This window comes from Protopterus annectens, chromosome 1.part1, assembly GCF_019279795.1.
Source record: "Protopterus annectens isolate FY-2018-M chromosome 1.part1, PAN1.0, whole genome shotgun sequence".
NCBI lineage: Eukaryota > Metazoa > Chordata > Ceratodontiformes > Protopteridae > Protopterus > Protopterus annectens.
This window is the reverse complement of record NC_056726.1, coordinates 1223969172-1223985091: the sequence shown is the minus strand read 5'-3', so window position 1 is coordinate 1223985091 and position 15920 is coordinate 1223969172. Positions and strand designations below refer to the sequence as shown.

Genomic DNA, 15920 nt, shown 5'->3' with positions numbered 1-15920 from the left:
ACAAATACATATCCAGCTGACTTACACCTAGCTTCCTCTCACTACCACGTATACTACTCACTCAGTCTCCTCCCTTACACCTCTATCTCCCCCTTCCATCCCATTAGCCCTTCTAGCTTGTTCCACCTTCGTGTGGAGCTTCTGCTTTATATCTGCTTGAGTTTAGTGCAATACTTGTATATAAGATATGTATATATATATATATATATATATATATATATATATATATATATATGAGTTTAGAACAGTATCTGTTTGAGCTTAGTGCTATCTGTGTATACATCTTACCTTTATTCCTAGCCTTTAACTAGATATTGGTATATCTGTTCATTACTATGTTTCATGTAGTATGTATAGCTAATGTTTGCTGCAGTATGTATTATTTGTTATTGTATGTATATTCAATTGTTCTTCATATACTCTGCTGTTCATTTATTGCTCTCTCGAGCTTTTCTCCCAGGGCATCCACTGAAAAAGGACCTGTGTCCATTTGGACTTTCCCGATAAACAAATGTAAATAAATAAATAAATACATAAATAACATAATTTGCCTGCAAAATATCCCAAATGACATCCAGATCCAAGGGTCAAAAGGTCACACACACAAACCATTCAATAACATCAGGCATTTAATAATTGTGTACAAATGATCAGTACCTATATAATCAAAAATAAAAACCTAAAAACATGTTTTTTCAGGGGTTGCAAACCTCCCAACATCTCCACACCTCCTACAAAGTATATATACCAACTATGGGATTACACTACAGTAGGAAAAGGGCAAACTCTCCAATCCACATTATTCTGCGATCTTATGAAAAAGCCAGTCATTTTTGATGAGACGGCTTTTCACTTTTTGCCAAAAAAAATTGTTGATGAAAAATAGGGCACTCATATAAATAAATATACAGTAGCAACTTGAAATATAAGATTGTGACCATTTGTTCCTTCATTTTCATCCCCAATCTAACACCAGAGGGATATGCAGAAGGTGACTATCTTTTATTATGTTGGGAGGTATAAATATGCAGGCACTACTCCCAGATCTGATTAATGTATCCTCAAAAGCTTTTATCTTTTCACTTTAGTGGGGACTACTACTTTGCCAGCTTTAAACATTAAGCACAGGACCCAACTTATTTGTTTGAAAGAAAAAGTAAGACAGAATTTCTTCTCTTATTCATGATTTTTGTTCAGGCCATCAATGGCTCAAAATGTTGAAGAAAAAAAGCGTTAAAATGCACATTAGCGCATTTAGAATCTCATGGCTTAATCCAATTATTCTTCCTCGGTTATGATAGTGTAGTCTTGACCGGTTAAACATATGTTGAAAGGCCACAGGAAAAAAAACTGAAGAGTAAGACAAAAGCAAGAAAAATGTAAGCTAGATGGTGTGGGGAAGCCAGAATAGGGGGCACTTAGGGTGTAAGTGGACTGCCAGAGGGCACCACAGATTCCTTTGTCTAGGACTGCATAGAATAAGTATTACTAAATCATAACAAAGTACATGAATCTGGCCATGTGACATACTAGCTCAACACCTCATCATAATGCCAGCAACCATTGTTTGATTAACATCTTCTGAATGGAAGAGTTAGGCAGAGGGCAACTGTAGCCATTGTAGAAAGTTATACCATTAATTACTTGGCTGGCCTCTGAAGGAGCTTTAAGCTGGAGTCCATACTTAGCAGTTTGCCATGGTGCACTGCATGTAGGAGACCAGCTAACATCAGAGTTCAGGGATAGCTACGCAATTTGGACAATGTAATTGAGAGTGGAAGAGGGGAGATGTCCAGTCCTGGGTTAAAGCTTGAGGGGAACAATACACAAATTAAAAAAAAAAAAAAGACCTAAAAGTACATGAGTGTGCACGTGTCATGAAGCATGTTGCATGGAGTCTGGTGATAGTACATTATTACATGGGCTGTGCAGTGGTGCAGCGGTAAACGTCACCTCACAGCAAGAGGTCCTCCGGTTCAATTCTCAGCTGGGGTACCTTCTGTGCGGAGTCTGCATGTCCTCCCTGCATTCATGTGGGGTTCCTCCAGGTGCTCCGGTTTCCTCCCACATTCCAAAGACATGCATCTGAAGCGTTCTCCCCAGGCCTGCGCTGAAAATATGCTCTGTCCTAATCGGACTTTCCCAGTCAACAAATAATAAATAAAAAAAAAATAAATAAAAATAAAATAATTGTTAGTTAAAGCAAGTTTGTTATGGATATTATAGACAGTGTGTTCTTATACTAACTACTAGTAGTAAGGCATGTGCATTAAATAACTGTATTTTCAAGTTGATTATCTGGTTGGACAGTGTTTCATATGTCAGTATCCTAAGACAACTAGACCAGTTACTATCAGCTGTGAAAGTCTTTAACAGCCCAATTTGCTTGTCAGAAATATTAGTGCAAGTTTATTCAGGACTGTGGGTTGATGCATGAGCTGTCAGTTAAGCAAACATTTTGTAGTCAATTTCCAGTTTTTCTTTGAAAGTGGTGGGATACTGCTAAGTAGGTTAGACGTAATCACAGAGTCAGGTTAAGGTACATTGTGTGTTTGTGTAACAGGTCTAATGAGGTACTCTATGAGTTTATGGAACAGGCCTAGTAGTCTACTGACCTTGCCTGTAATGCTAATGATGTACTCAGTAGTAACATGCCTTAGTCCAATATAAAGCCCAAGTACTTAACCTTAGGTACCACTAGGAAGGTGCAAGTACTGACAGCAATATTTATTAAGGAGCTACAGTTATACGAGAAATAACACCTGTGATTGTGATGCAGTGAACAATAGCCAGTCAGTGTTCAGCTATGCCTGTAGTCTGAGAATTCTGCTTGAAAATTTTTTATGGTTCCAAGGAATTTATTAGAACAAAGAAGCACTGAATCATGAACATACTGCAATAGTTTAAAGCTGCCAATATTTTCCACATGCATTTGACATAAGATCGAGAAAAGTCCTAGACACAAAACTGATACCCTTGGTACTGTACTTTTGTACTATTGCATGTGGAAATTTTAAAATAAAAAGGACAGATTGTCATCTAACTCTTAGCGTGCCATTTGTAACACAGCACCTCTCTTCAGTTTGATGGCACTACTGTTATACTTTATAAAGAAACTGGTTAAAGGTCATAACGTTTCTGAAAAATTGGAGTCCAAGTCTAGGATGCCACAGTAGCCTCACTAAGAAAATCCTAAAATGTATGCATGCCATTCAACACAGCTGTATGCATGCCATTCAACACAGCAAGTGTGTGCATAGTTGTAACTCTCTCTCTCTCTTGTTTTGTATGGTTTCTACCAAACCTAAGTGACCTCTATGACATGGCTTATGTAAAAGGAAATCACCCTGCTTTTGAAACATCCTATCGACCTTAATCCTTCATTTGTGATACATTCCAGCAAGCATTCCACCTAAACCCTTAACCTAGCTATCCATTTCCTCTTCATTAACCTAACCTTTTATTCCCTCCCTTTGCCCATCTACTCCTCATTAGTATACATTCTCCTAACCTTGGTTCTTCTTTCGCTTCTTCCCTATCCATACCCCACACTATGCTAACACATACGTTTCTACCGCCTATTTTCCCCCCTCTGTAATTTCTCACCTCTCCTCTCTCAACCCTCTACTACAAGTCATACAAAATAAGCACACTATAATAAACAAAACTCATTTATCTATCTAGTAGAACAGTTCTGTCTGAATCATGCAGTTGTAAAGCCTGTCTGTCTCATGGATATAAATATATAACATCTGTAACTAATGTGCAAGAATATTTTATGTAATGTATGTAAAAATTATTATTTTATCCATTAATGTGAATTTCTTTGTGTATGTGAAAGATCAATATTGCTGTGTAACAAGCTAATGTAATCATGTTAATTGCCTCTGGACCTTTTCTCCCCAGGCCTCCACTGAAAATGGGCACCCACCCAGTCAGACTTTCCTGGTAAACAAATGTCAAATAAATAAACGAGGAGTTTCTCACTGGAGTTTTCTGGCAGGGCGCCCTAAACTCCTTTGAAAGGTTGAACCACTCATCTTTTGGTCAGGTTTGGTGCTTTCAACATAACCCTGCAGTACAGTTCCACAGCAGTCATAACCAAATTAACTGTGCTCTGTAGCAACCCCATCTGATTACATCTGATGCTATAACACATTTAAGTGCTAAACTTGACCTTTACCTTGCTAATGGGAAATGGTCTTTTGTACAAACATGAAATTATCTCATCCATACATCCAGAGTTACAGCAACCAAAAGTGACTTACTTCTTTGTAATTAACCTTTTATTTTTATGTCAGCTAAACAAATGAAAGCTCAGTGCAATGAAGCCTAAAAGGCAAGTATCTCATAGTGTTTGTCATACAAGACATGTATTTCTTTCCTACATCATAGTACTCTTCGGTGGCAATCTCTTTAGTACCACAGTGTACACTGGTATAGTATATGGTTCTCAACTGGACTATGACAGATTGTTCAGCCATTTTTTTACAACATGCTCATTAAGGAAGACTTATGATCAAATACTAGCTAATCCTAAGGTCACGTTGCCTGACAGGTGAGGGGACATGCTAAAGCTGTAAAATTCCTTTTCATAGTTTACAGAGAAGCTCACATCTCTCAAACTCTTTGCAATAACAATTAAACCACTGTGATAAGAGTTTCTTAGCAAGTCCTTAAGTTGTGCCTTTGAAAAATCATAGTAGACGGTTCAAAACAGGAGCACCTTATTATTCAAAACATAAACTTTTCAAATAACAGACTGTATACTATTAGTGATAATGATCTCTGTTTATGGTTACTTTTGTTATTCAATAACGAATGTTCCCTTCAGCAAGTCTATTGCCATGAAGAAAATTACCAAATCTAGGTGGAAAAAGGCTAATTCTGAGGGCTATTCAACACCTTAATTTTCCATGCTGCAAATACATGCTTCATTACTGCTATTGCTGTATTTTTAAATGCGATCTCCATATGATTATATAAGTAATTCACCTGTCAGTATAACACAGATGGTCAAGGCTATGGGCTACAAGCAGGATTGATTTTGTTATGCAAAGTTTCATTCTCCGATTGCCTAACGAGTGCCTGAGGAAGTCACATAATCAGGCAGCACTCCCAGGTCATCCCCGAAAGCAGGCACTTGTGCCTTGAGGCTGTCACCAAGTAAACTAATTAATACAATTTTAAAAACGTAGCCTTTGTGCTTACAATGAATTATTGCCATGCTACATGATGCATCAGTACTCTTCCACATGTATTTTTTTACATGTTTGTTCACTGCACTTTTCAAAGCTGCAACAAGAAATTGGCAGATATCACACTGGAGTACTTGCCTTATTACTGAAAGTGAAACAAATGGGTAACATTAACCAGTCTACATAGACAAATATGCATTTTAATGTAAGGACACTCCATCAGCCTAGAAGGTGAATCAGACTATATCAGAGTGTCAGTGCTTTCTTTCCAGCAGCAGCCATTTTCCCCAGTTACAAAATACAGTACTAAACAGTTAGGTGTACATCTAAATGAAAAGAAGATGCATTTTGGAGGTTTCATTCAAAGTGGCATCCCAAAAGCATACAGCATCTTGCAACTATACGTATGTTATGGTGGTCATAACTTCAAGGTGAGAAAACTGAACTGCCACCTAGTAGTTATGTGTTGTGCCACATCTATAAACCCATTCCTTCAGTGTTCTGTAAATGAAAACCAATAAAGTCTTTCTTCCTAAAAGACCCTGACAAACATCTAAAAATCCAAGACACCATGTCAGGCTGGGGATTATAGGAAAAAGACAGCTTAGGGTTACCACCTATCCCTATTTAGTTCCTATTTAGACACTTGTGTACTACAAAAAAATACTTAGTTTGCAGTTGCAACACTTTAATATTATGTAAAAAAAAAAAACACAAATTCCTCAAGAGTGACCTTTTTTGGCAAAAACACGAAGTTCAGTTGTTTATACTGGTTGTGGGTATGGTTTGTCCTGCAAAATCTCATAAGTCCATAAAAAATGTCTAACTTTCGGCATTGAAAAGGTGCCAGTCCTACAACAGCTCAAGTGCAGTCTCTTTAAATGTTCTCTGGGCCTACAGCAGTTTTGTCACACCCCCCCTGCCATTCTCCAAAACAAACAGAAACAAAAGCACACTGACGTACACATCATATGCTCACTCACATACTTCGTTTCTTTTTTCAAATGTTCAAAGCTACAAATAAAAAATATGCCCTGAACATTTACAGTTTCATTTGCAAGCATATTTCTAAACAAAACAATAAAATGTATTTATGAAGTTAAATCTACCCTTAAGATGTGAGTGCTAGTAGGAGATGTTACCTCCACTGCAGGTCTCTGCATTCCTGTCTGCACCTCGACAGAAAGAGAGAGAGAAGTAAAGCAAATTACAGAAGCGAAGGAAAAGAGGCAGAAAACAGCTGGGACTCACAATAATTCAGAGCCGAAGAGAAACATGAGCCTTCCCATGTTGAGTTCCTCTGGCAGGCCAGCCCACTGGTGTTGCAACAATGCAACATGACCCACCCACTACTATTGTAATCCTAAGAAAGAATGTAGGAACATTAGTGACATGAAGGAAAAAGTAATTCTAGGAAAAGTATCTTTTTCCTTTGAGTCACGCTCCAAAGAAGATTAGGAGAGCACCTAGGAAATATTTACTGCGTGCAGATATGAAATACAGAAATAAGTAAATATACTAGCTCTCTGTGTATTAGTACCATATTGTTATATTCTGTGTCATTTTTTTTTCTCTCAGTGTAGAAATGCTTATGTAATTCATTTTTTATACGTGTACTTTTCTTTTAACAGGTTATAGCAGTAAAATGGCTTTTAAGGCTTTGTACAGTTTCTAAATAAATAATGTACTTTGTTTTCATTCCAGTAAAATGGCCACTAAAGCTTGTAATACATATCTAAATAAATAATGTACTTTGTTTTTATCAGTCAGAAGTTTAAAAAATGTCACCTCCTCATTAGAGTTTAAGTGCAGTTGCTGTTATTTCGGCCAAAAAAGAGAGGGAGGAGTTAAAAAAGAAGTTTGAAGGCATCAAGCTTTGTAAGGTACTATGTTGAATCCACTGTTAAAAAAGGTAACAGTGAGGTAATTTGACCAGGACAGCAAGGAAATGCAATAAGCTAGTGTTACGGGATCCATAACATCCACCCGCATCATTAACAGAGCAGAGAAATGTTACCCTGGTTTAATATCTCACACCCAAAGACCAGCATTACCCAAAATGCAGTACTCCTCATCCTCTACCTCCCAGTGTTGCACTGCAGTGTCAGTATCAGAATATTAATGTAAATGATTGATGTGGGAACAGAACCCAATGACTTTTCTTACCTGGCATCAAAGGACTACATGCAACTTGCTGAATCAAAGTAATTGAAACTGCTGTAGCAAACAATGTGCAAAAAAACTTTTCCCCATCATTTACAGATTAGCTACAAATCATTTTTGAATGTGTCCAATGTAAGATAAGATTGACTTTCAGTAATTAAAAAGTATATAGTACAAAAAAAAAAATAAAATGTATATCTATGTAAATATTCTTGGCACTGAACTAATATATGCTGCAGCTAGTTTGCACTGTGGATGAACAGGTGAACATTATATACTGTATATACAGTATATGATGAATTATTCTAAATGTGTAAAGATTTTAAAAAGGGCTATTTTGACCTTTTATTTACTATATGCTTTGAGTTTATCCTACTTAAACAATACACCACCACCACCACAAGATTTTAATTTAATTATTTATCTGAAGTCCGGCACACAGACACCTTTTTCACATTATTGTCTACTGACAGTCTTTCATACATAAGGTCATTCCTGATATGGGACCAGTACCCACAAATGTTTGGTCCTAAGGTAGGAATGCCATCAAATGTACTCTACTGTATGCTGATAACTAGACAAAGAATCTACTGCTAGCTATGCAACCTTATACCCCAGGCCAGCAGAAATAATTATTTTAGGAGTTTGCAAGTTTTTCCTGCATTTGTACAAGTTTTCACTGGAGTCTCCACATTTTACAGACATGGATAGGTAGCTTAGCATTGCTTAAGCTGCCCCTGGGAGTGAAAGTTCTGTCTGTGGAAGCATGGTTATGTCCTGGATGGACTGGCATCATCCTGTCCAGCACTGCTTGCCACTACAGTCTCTAGCTCTCATGTGAATAATTATATAATAGAAAAAAAAACATCACTGCCAGGGCAGGCTGAAACATACCTCATAACTGTGTGTATATGTATATGTGAGCAGACTTACACAATACAAAATCTCATCATCCAAAAATGCTGACAATGCAGTCAAAGGAATTTTCCAACAGTAACTGTTACTTAAAAAATATAGTGAGATACAATGTGCATGCTACAACAATGGCTGGGAATCAGAGGGGTGCATAGAGTGCCTTTGCAGTGCTAAATCTGAGGGAGCTCATCAGAAGCATATGAAAACAAATTATGAATGTAACAGACAAGGAACATGCTGGCTTGCCAAGCTAAAAGCTGCATAACAAAGCAGACAAACATGGCAACATGCATAGCAGTGCCAATATCGACATGTGGAGGAGTACTGTTACTAGATCATGCATGGGTGACGTGCACAACATCATGACAAAGACAGCCTTCTGTACCCAAAGCAGTATAAGTGGTTATGTACAATGTCATGGCACATAGCAACAGCTGGTATCAGAAAAGTGACAGAGCAGTAGAGTAAAATATAGCAGCCAAGAGGAAAAGCAGTGTGGCTGTGCATACCACAGTGGTCACCCTACTCCTCATAAAAATGTGGAGGAAAAGGGGTAGATAGGAAAATAGGAAAGGGAAGTACAGCAAGCAGAGGAAAAATGCAAAAGTAACCAATATAGAATGGATGGTGAGGAGAAGGAGATATGCATGTGTTTTTGTGTGTGTGTGTGTGTGTGTGTGTGTGTGTGCGTGTATTTATATAAATCTTTAGATATAGATCTACATTACAAGGAAATATTATACCATTGATCCTCAAAGGATCAAGCCTTAAAACATCAAAAAACAAAAAAAAAAAAAAGAAACAAAAAACATCTAATTCTAGAGGGGGGGGGGTCAAGACCTCCCACATCCCCTCTAAATATATATATATATATATATATATATATATATATATGTGTGTGTGTGTGTGTGTGTGTGTGTGTGCGTGTGTGTGTGTGCATGTGTATATATACACTTTATATATAATATGCACAGACATACATACATATACCAAGTCTGAGATCATACTACAGTGCAGAAAGGGCATATTCCCCGCACCTCCAATACCACAATCTCACACCAGAAAAGTTGGCACAATTTGATCGCCGACTTTCAATCAACTGTACCGGCTCTTCAATTAGTCGATGAAATAATATTTCACTGCAAAGTCTTATATATATATATATATATATATATATATATATATATATATATATATATATATATATATATATATATAGTGCCCTTACACACACACACACATACATATACATGTCTGTCTGTCTGCTGGGGAAAGGAGGGGTATATATATATTTTTTTTGTGGTGACAGAGCCCTTTTTCATTACTAAAAGGGAATGGTAAATGGAGAAAGTATCAAGGGGTGGTTTCAATGGGAGAGAGAAGGCAAATCCTACCAATGTGTCTATAGGTGAAGCACTAGGATAGTATTCAACATAATAGTTTGGCATAGCATATATTTATATGTGAAGTGAGGAGGATATGACTGTTGACTCCCTGCACATCTGGCACCTAAGGTCTGCTAATGCAGTGTTCTTTCCAAAGTGATACACGCTCTGACCTATTGTGCAGCATTGTTTACTATGTGACCCACTAATGATACATGTTCTGACCTATTGTACATCATTGTTTGCTGTGTGTCCCACTAATGATACATGTACTGACCTATTGTACAACATTGTTTACTGTGTCCCACTAACAATACATGTTCTGACCTATTGTACAGCATTGTTTACTATGTGTCCCACTAACGATACGTTTTGACCTATTGTACAGCATTGTTTACTGTGTGCCCCACTAAAGATACATGTGCTCATCTATTGTACAGCATGTTTACTGTGTGTCCCACTATACATGCAACAGGAAAATCCTCAAAGCATGGCTGTGGGCTTATAGTAATGTCATGTTTTTAATGCATTTACAGATTCCTGTTGTAGAGGATCCAACATAGTGGGACAACAGAAAACTGACATCAGCACAGTTACTGTGGCTGTAGGTGATGGTAGCTTACAGGCATTAAAATCTAATGAAACAGAGGCAGTGTCTGTGCCAGTCTGGGAGGAGGAAGAAACTTCCACATCCACAGGAACAGAAACCTCTGCAGAGGTAGCTACTGAGTGCATGCCCTCACCACAGCCTGATGTACTACCCATAACTGAGTGTCCCACACAGACTCCTCTTAGGTCCCTTAAAAATGCAAACTCAGTATGTGCACTGCCTCTCATTTGGGTATTCCTCCCTTAGATGAGAGATGCAGGGGAGTTTGATGCTGCCACAAAACCCATTCTGTTGCTGAAGTGCATGTGGTTCTTGGAATCACTCAGCAAATACAAGAGTGACTCAGGCACAGATGACAGCTACATGCACCACTGTGGGTCTGGGAGTGTGGACCATGATATGTATGAGGACATGTGGCAACTGCACTGTGACATTGAGTATAGACATAATGAGAAAATAGTGCTACCGAGATCACTGGTGACAAACATCAAATCCATAAGTGCATCCATTAACCCATAATGACTGCCATCCATCTTCCTTTCCTGGCCATGTGGTCTGTGGCTGTTGGAAGGTCTGGACAAGAGGTAGACATGCATATGTGTTACACATTTTAAGAGAGAAACCACTGCAGATGCACTATCAGTGAATGTTACATGCTGGCATGCAGTGTTTTGACTAAACATGTTTTTAATAATGATAGTTCTCATAAATATGTTTGTTTACATGATACAGACATTTTATAAGAATATCAGAGGTGGTAGTCATTTAAAAAAATCAACGATGTTAGAAACAAAGTAGCAAAATTACTTTGGTATCTGCAAACCTTGAGAGTTTAATGACAGGTCCTCTGTTTGCCCATTTTAACAGACAAATCAATATATTTGGTGAATTAATTACATTGTTATATATCTGATTGGTTGGACTGAAATGTTTTCTACTTATCTTTGGCTAGTTAAGTTTTTGTGTGTTACTTGGTTTATTTTACCACCTTGAAGAAGGACCTTGTATGCAATGTGCATCAGTTTTAATACAAACATTTTACCATGACGTTTTAATAAAGACATTTTCTCAGGCAAATTATATCTCACTAACTGACAGCTACTGACAGTGTCCATGCAGGCTATTACTGTGATGACCAAGCCATTGTTGGACTGCTGTTGATGTTAACAAATGTAAAGTTATTGGATCATAGGAGGTACTAAGCTAACGGCCCTAGGGCCCTTATAAGCCTAGCCAAGTTCAACCTGTGTTCCCAAGGGTGTCTGGTTCAAGCAGACACTAAAATTAGCACGTAATTGCCCCTGTCCAAGAGGGCGGAACCCCAGAGTGAATTTCTGGTTACCCATACAATCCTCCAAATTGTGCTTAAATAGGGCCAATGAGGGGTTTTGCTTAACATGAACAGGAAGCTTGTTCCAAAGGTGGTACAACCTCTGTGAGACAAGTCTGTCTCTCCAGCAAGTTCTGTTGATGTCACATACCAGATTAAGGTCTTTTGTGCGAGTGACCCGTGTGCAATTTGACTTGCGAATGTGCAGCATTTCCATTAAAGCTGGGTCAGAGAATGCGCTATATGCAAGGCACAGGTCATCTCTAAGCAGTCTGTATGGCACAGAGTAAAGTGACAAGGACCTCAGTCTGTCTACATAAGACAGATCTTGAAGAACTTGAATTATCTTTGTAAGGAATCTTTGTGGTCTCTCCAACTGCTGCAGGTATTTGGAAAGGAACATACCAAGGGGAGAACTGCACTCTATTATTGGCCTGATGAGGGAAGAGTACAGGGGGGTTATAACCTCTTTTTGTCTGGAGGCAATGCCCTTACATACAAGATGAGCAATATAAAATGCCCTTCTTACTACTGTAGAGACATGTTGATTGAAGTTAAGGCTGCTGTCAACATGTGTGCCCAGATCTCTCACCAATGACTGTGTGCTTAGGGTATTGCTATTGATGTGGTAGCTTGCAGGAACATCACCCTTGCCGAAAGGGATGATAATGCATTTTTGCATTAAGTTTAAGACCATAACTTTGGCACCAGTCATTAGTCTGCATAAGACGTACAACTCTCTTTTGGGCCATCCTGGACCCTGACTGTGGTCCTTGTTTTTTGAAAAGACCATGGCTCGCAAGGGCAGTTAGCCTGTTACTAACCTATGAACCTATGACAACAGCCCTTCCATTACTTGTTCATCCATCATATGTTTTCCGATTTTGGGAATCCTTATGGCTTATGTAACGTTGCATGATATTGCCTCCACCTCTCCCCTTTTCTGAATTTCTCCTTGTGTAAGGGCAGCCTGGTCATTATCCTTGGTACTAGCCTTTATTGAGGTTATCCTGAAAGCCTGGAGGCACCCTCATTCTGCTACTGTTGCCCCCAAGAAGGGTGATGCCCACTACACACACTCGTAGCTGATCAGTATTTTTTATTATCCAAGCATCATAAAACTGAGATATGTGTGGTCTCTGCTGTTTCACAGAACCATAACTTGTCTGTCCTCTTCTCTGCTGGAGTCTGACAGGAAATCTAGTGCTTTGGGCAGGTGTTGCAAGAGGATGCTGGTCTCTGCCATGCTGGGCTTAGAATTCACAACTATGTATCCCATCTAGCCTAAATCTAGTGTTTCTTGCTGAAAGCAACACTGAGGAAGCTTGCAGAACTTGTACTCCTGGTTCTTCTAGTGAACTCCTGTGCTTTTTTCCTGTCTCTCAAGCATTTTCCTTTGGAACACTGGAAAATGTTTCACTGGCATAGTCTCTCTTTATACTTTATTATCAGAAGAATAATCAGCAGAACCCCTTCTGTTTGAGAACTCACTTTTTGTTGGACAAACTTTTGTATTTCCTCCTCAGCATGTTCTGCATCCAAAAAATGACTGACACTCCAAGAAAAAACATTCTGAAGATAGGTGGATACAACAGCCTGAATCTCAAAACTGCTTCTCAACATTCCCTGGAGCATACACACAATGTGCCCTTTCAATTAACAACTCCTGCTGTGGAATACCAGTCCAGTTGCTTATCTGCATTTTCATAAAATTAATACAGTCTGTTCCTTCCAGTTTCCCTGGTACAGTAGAAAATCTAAGGTTTTCTCTACATGCTCTATCTTCTAATTTGACCATTTTTGAAACATCTTTTCATGAGCTGTCTCATACTCATCCAACCTTTTCTTCATTTCAACCTCTATTTTTTGCAATTTTATCAGCTCATCTGAATATCTGCTTAGAGCTTCTTCCATTTCTCCAGCCTTTTGTTATTTGACTTGATGTACTCCTTTAGTGTTTAATTTATTTTAATCAGCCCTGAGCACATTTGACTTGTTTTCTCCTCTGGATTACTGGAAATCATGTCTTGCACCAAAGCTGGAACTTGAAATGCTTTTTTGCTGAACAGCTGCAGATTCTTCCCAGCCAGTGTTTTCTCCTCACCTTTTGTGGTCAATTTTCCTTCAGGTTCTCATTTCTTCTTTGCTGGCATCCAGGCAGTGCCCTTATTAGCCAACAACTGAAATTTACCAAAAAGACAAATTCATTGGCTCTCTTTTCTGAGTTTCTGTTTCCACACTGGGAAAGCTGAAATTAAGTTATTTCTCAGTGTGCACCCATCTTGGAATCTCTGTGAAGCTTGCAAACCTCCAAGAGTTTGTTCACAAGGGGGATCTTTTCATGGCCCTTTCTATGGCTCTTCAGTTGGGCTCCCAGATAGCCCACTGTAATTTTGATTGAATGGACACTGTGCCCAGGTCTGCACCTCTGCAAGATGGTATGGTTGACACTGGCCACCTTTAAAAACTGGTCCGTTCTGTTGCATTTTAATCTCTCAGATTAAAGAGGAAGTACTTTTTGGACATGTAAATAAAATCCTTAGGGAAAAAAACAGGTCTTCTCCTCAGTGAAAGTGTCATCTACCCTCTTTCTGGTCCCCTGTTGTTCTTGTAGAACAGACCTTTTAACACCCTAACAACAATGCCGCGCAGTCCCTGCTATCACCATCCTTTGTGGTTGATGGGAACCCCTCAGGTTCTCTACTGCCTTTTTTGCTGCAGTCAATACTACAGTCTGGTCTTGCCCAAGGTGACAGTTTAGCTGGTTCATCTGCTAGGACAGTCATCTCCTCGGCTCAGTGAGCTGTAACCAGACCACTCCTGGTCTGTACCATCACCACTGTTCTCTGCATCTATGCATGTCATATAATCTACAGGTGATTTAGGCTCAAAGCAGCACTTTGGACAGGACCAGCCTCTAATGTACTGGGCTTGTGAAGGATGTGCTGTTTTCAAGAGGAGGTCAAGGTTTAGCCTTCCACCCTCCACTCAAGAACAGGACTGAAGTTTTCTTCTGCTTCTTGGCCTTAGTGTCCATCTGAGGGACCCATTCCTACCTGCTCTTGCAGGGAATCTGGATACTGGGTAATCCTGGCATATTTGTGCAGCTTAGCATAGTTTTCACAAAACTCCTTCCCCCATGTTTGCTATGGCTGTGAATCACTCCCAACAGGTTTTGCCCTCTGTGGTTCACTTAAGAGTCCGCAAACTGCCAAAGTAGTCCAACCTTGTAATTCTTGGAAGGCTTCTCATTGGATACACCCACTTGATCATAGTCTCATAGAACCACCAAATTTTTATGGATGTTCTTTTGGACTTCTGCTCTAGTTGGTGTCTTTCTAGAAACATAGATATTTATTGCCTTATCCGGATGCTCCTGCACTCTGTAAGGAATGAGGAGGATTTATATTGGCAAACTTGGTGTGGATGGAGTTTGGAGCCAAACAGTGGACCTGACTGCATCCCCTTAATATGGTTCCTTATCATCCAGGGGGACATGAGGTTATACTCCATTACTCCCATGTATGGAGTGGTTACTTGTTTGGTTTCTGGCTTGGTTTCAGGCTTCAGTGTCTCAACAGTTCACATTCCTATGGAAGAGGACATCATGGTGGTAACTATCAACCTCTCTTCCAGTCAAACTTCTCTGAAAGTGTGGTTTCACAGGCTACATCTCTGTGCAGAATTTTCTCTCCTCTATTTTCTTTTTAGGACAGAAAACAAGCAGCTAAATTGATTAATTTAAAGAGATCACATAACACATTTTTTCTATAAAAGACTGATTTGTTCCCACTGGCAATTTGGACTTACGGAATATGAATATAAGCATTTACACATTTATTTTATTCATTAATGCATTCATTCATTATTTACTTATTTTTTACTTGTACACCCAGGATGGCCCCAACTGAGCAAAAGCCTATCAACATTAAAGTTCTGAGAGAAAAAATGTTCAATGGAAATAACACAGCAATGGATAATGTAATTAAGTACAGATGAGAAACATTACAAATAAAGTAAAAACACATGGGCAGTGATTCAGAAAACTCTCCAACATTGTGTATGAAAATTTGCATGACAAGTGACCACACACAGGTTGTGTGCAATTCGGAAACACAAACTCCACGAGCCAGCATACTTATCAACTGTCCAAACTTTCTCAGAATGTCCAGATTTGTGGCTCCTACTTTTGGCATGTTCCTCATAAAATTTGTGATTTTCTGACAAATCACTGAGGAAAGAAGTCACTAAATAATGACAGCCATTTGAGTTTCAGACTTCATATCCTTCAGAAAATGCATGCTAACACAAAACCTTTT

At 38.9% G+C, this 15920-nt stretch overlaps 1 protein-coding gene across 2 annotated transcripts in view; it reads right to left on the bottom strand.

The window, feature by feature from the left end:
- Positions 1–6452, bottom strand: part of LOC122809409 (zinc finger protein 708-like) — a 191731-nt gene extending 185279 nt beyond the window's left edge. The window contains exon 1 of one of the 2 annotated variants that reach the window (XM_044080885.1): positions 6341–6452. The gene's annotated coding sequence lies outside the window, so the exon portion shown is untranslated. Of the gene's footprint in view, positions 1–6307 lie in introns of both variants that reach the window. The other variant, XM_044080893.1, reaches the window with a different exon arrangement.
- Between the last annotated feature and the right edge of the window lie 9468 nt (positions 6453–15920).